The sequence below is a fragment of the Zea mays genome, chromosome 7 (genome assembly GCF_902167145.1).
Source record: "Zea mays cultivar B73 chromosome 7, Zm-B73-REFERENCE-NAM-5.0, whole genome shotgun sequence".
In the NCBI taxonomy this organism is placed as follows: Eukaryota; Viridiplantae; Streptophyta; class Magnoliopsida; order Poales; family Poaceae; genus Zea; species Zea mays.
Genome location: NC_050102.1, coordinates 121,968,938 through 121,973,245, shown reverse-complemented (window position 1 = coordinate 121,973,245; position 4,308 = coordinate 121,968,938).

Here is a 4,308-nt window from a genome sequence, read left to right as displayed (position 1 = left end):
AAGAAAAGAAAGCCAAGCCAAGCAAATAAGAGCAACAAGAAACACAAGTGATCCTCTCACAAGTCCTAATGCACTAGAATTGAATTGGAGACTTTGATCAGAACGGTGGCTTTGATTTGTGTCTTGTAGTGTTGCACTTTGCTCTTGTATTGAATGGAGAGTGTTGAATGCTTGGGTTGTTGGAGTGGAGGTGGTTGGGGGTATTTATAGCCCTCAACCACCAAAACAACCGTTAGGGGTGGCTGCTGTCGATGGGCGCACCGGACAGTCCGGTGCGCCACCAGACACTGTCCGGTGCGCCAGCCACGTCACCCAACCGTTAGGGTTCGGGCGCTGTCGACCGTTGGAGCCTTTGTCTTCTAGTGGCACCCACCGGACAGACACTTTTCATTGTCCGATGCGCCTCTGATGGCTGCTCTGACTTCTGCGCGAACTGTCCGCGCACTGTAGCGTTTGCAGGTGTCTGTTGCAGTCGACCGTTGCACTATTAGCCGTTGCTTCGCTTGGTGCACCGGACAGTCCGGTGAATTATAGAGGAGTGGCGCTGGAGAAACCCGAAGGTGGCTAGTTCAGAGTTGTACGGTCCTGGTGCACCGGACACTGTCATGTGCGCCAGACCAGGGCACACTTGGGTTTCTTTGCTCCTTTCTCTTTGAACCCTAACTTTATCTTTTTATTGGTTTGTGTTGAACCTATATGCACCTGTGGAATATAATCTAGAGCAAACTAGTTAGTGCAATTATTTGTGTTGGGCATTCAACCACCAAAATTATATATGGGAAAAGGTTAAACCCTATTTCCCTTTCAGTCTCCCCCTTTTTGGTGATTGATGCCAACAGAAACCAAAGCAAATATATAAGTGCATAATTGAACTAGTTTGCATAAGGTAAGTGCATAGGTTACTTGGAATTAAACCAATTTATAGTTTCACTAAATATGCATGGTTTGCTTTCTTCTATTTAATATTTTGGACCACGCTTGCACCACTTGTTTTGTTTTTGCAAATTCTTTTGGAAAATCTTTTCAAAGTCTTTTTGCAAATAGTCAAAGGTATATGAGTAAGATTTCGAGAAGCATTTTTCAAGATTTGAAAATTTCTCCCCCTGTTTCAAATGCTTTTCCTTTTGACTTAAACAAAACTCCCCCTGAATCAAATTCTCCTCTTAGTTTTCAAGAGGGTTTTAATAGATATCAATTTTCAAAGTAAACATACCAAAATATATCAATTAAAAATTTTCGAAAGGTAGTGGTGCTGTCCTTTTGCTTTGGGCTAATACTCTCTCCCCCTTTAGCATGAATCGCCAAAACGGAGACTTGGTGAGTCCTTGTAAACTTTCTCCTCATTGGTACAAGTAAATAAGAGTGAAGGATTATACCGATTTGGAGTGCGGAGTAATCGACGAAGGATAAAAGATACCGGTAGAGTGGAGTGGAAAGCCTTGTCTTCATCGAGTACTCCATTTCCCTTTCAATCTACGACTTAGTATAGAAATACACTTGAAAACACATTAGTCGTAGTCATGAAAGAGATATGATCAAAGTTATATGAATGAGCTAGGTGTGCAATGTTTCAATCAAAATTCGAGAATCAAGAATGTTTAGCTCATTCCTAATTTTGCTAAAAGTTTCCTCATCTAATGGCTTGGTGAAGATATCGACTAATTGTTCTTTGGTGCTAACATAAGCTATCTCGATATCCCCCCTTTGTTGGTGATCCCTCAAAAAGTGATACCGAATGTCTATGTGCTTCGGCGGTAGAAAGAGCTACTGAGTTTTGTTTCTTTGAAGCCCAAGACACCAGGGATCTTCCTAGAAACTGACAAGTCCCTGATGTACTCTTCCTATCAATTTTACACCCAGCCCAATCGACATCTGAATATCCTATTAAATCAAAAGCGGATCCCTTGGGGTACCAAAGTCCAAACTTAGCAGTATAAACTAAATATCTCATGATTTTTTTCACGGCCCTAAGGTGAACTTCCTTAGGATCGGCTTGGAACCTTGCACACATGCATACGGAAAGCATAATATTCGGTCGAGATGCACATAAATAGAGTAAAGATCCTATCATCGACCGGTATACCTTTTGATCTACGGATTTACCTCCCGTGTCAAGGTCGAGATGCCCATTTGTTCCCATGGGTGTCTTGATGGGCTTGGCATCCTTCATTCCAAACTTGTTGAGTATGTCTTGAATATACTTTGTTTGGCTGATGAAGGTGCCCTCTTGTCACACACCCGGTTTTAGAAGGCAAACCGAATGCGAACCATGTACGTGCCAGGATCAGTTATTCACGTACACAGCAGTTACATAACATGGACATCATCACACAGTGCTCAAAATAGTATTAAAAGGGAAATAATAGTCGATTACATCATACGTCTGAGACGTCCATATAGTTCTTACAATAAATCAAAGTGCGGAAAAGAAACGTAGATAAACGTGGCCTTCACAGGCAGCCGACTGGGGGTTGCCGCTAACCCACGCCTAGAACTCGTCGTAGTCTTGGAACTCCTGGAAGTCTCCTTCCACAGCTTCATCTTCGCCTGAGCAGTGGTTGCAATGCTGACAACCTGGGGATGGGGGGGGGGGTTTGGTGTGTAGAGCAAGGGTGAGTACACATCAACATACTCAGCAAGTATCCTGTTTGGCTGTAGTGGACTAGCTTTATGTGGGGATAAGTCAAGCAGTTGCTTTTAGTTGGTCAAATTATTATTACTAGTAGAGAAAGCCAAGTTTTAGCATTAACCCAAGTTATTAGCCCGATGTACCCTTTCCAAACGGAAAGAGTACCACTTACCAGCACCATAGTCATAACCAAAACCATCGATCTCATAGCCACCGGAACCAAAGTATCTCTGATCAAGTACCACTAATCACTGGAGCTCCCTTGGTCGCTCATAACCGCGAGCACGGCTGATATATCAGTTTTCAAACACTCTGCAGAGGTTGTGCACTTTACCCACAAGCCGTGATTCCCTCTTGCCTCGGGCCGATCAAACCCTTAAACACTACCAAGGTGAATAGGCAGGGTTTCACTACGTAGCCTTTACAAAGATTCCCCGGGGCTGTAGCCGCCCGTTAGGTTTCCTAAATGTACCGCACTCCTCCCCAAGGGACGAATCAACCTTGGCAGAGCGAGCCGCATACACCGAGCCCCATTGACGGCACGACGGCGAAGCGAACTACACCCCGGATCCTCTAATTATTCAGCTAAGGGCACCCATTCCACCCTCATGGTTGCACTGTTTTCCCGGGCGGTCATCCATAGAACAGGTCCTTACGGAGAGGCACTCGAGAAACCGCTCGAGCCCCCTTGAAGACCACAAGTATAACATCAACATAAGAAAGGGGAAAACAGCGTATCATAGATAATCTCATCATGTTCATTAATTAGAGTTGAGCAATAGCATAAAGCTAAATAATAATAATCCAACCCAAATAGGTAAACAAGGACAGAGATAACAAAAAGCTAGTCAATCCTTAGGCATAAATGTGTAAAGCGGGAGGTGAATTAAAGAATGAATAGGACAGAGATAGGTCAAGGGACACTTGCCTCCACCAACCGCTTGCTGCTCACGGGCTCTCTCCTGTGGGTTCCTCGGGCTCTTCAACCGGATCGTTCTCTATGCGATTGCAAACATACATACATCCACATATTTAATACAAAAGAACAGTACACCATACAATAGAATGCAATAAGTAAACAGACGTTCCACGCGGGCTCGCGAGTACGGTTAAGAGAGAAAGAGGAAAAGACAGTCGAGAAACGATCACGTTACATGATTATAAATTAACCACTCGCCTAATGGAAGGAAATTTAATGTAGACACTATGTTTAGCGTAAAGTAAAGTCATGTTTCATGTCTAATCATTATAAGCAGGTGGAGTTAAATAAAAAGGATGGTCGCGCGGCGAGACGCGCGACATAGCACTCTAAAACAAATTAAGAAGTTAACGACTCGTCGCGCGACCGAGCACGCAACGAGACACTTCGCCTTAGTTATGAGGAGACGTTAAGCGTCGCGCGACGAACGCACGACGGCATACGTCGACTAAACTGAGTCCAAAGTGGAACGTCGCGTGAATACACACGCGGCGTTACACCTTAAACAACCTGAAATTAAAATGGATCGTCGCGCGACGAAGCGCACGACGCAACACACAGATAGAATCTGAAATTAGACAAATCCGTCGCGCGGCGAAGCGTGCGACGCAGCACGCTAACTAATGGAGTTTGACATTAACTATCGACTAACAAATAATCATCGCGAGCGCGGGCGAGCGAGGACACGGTCGCGCGCGAG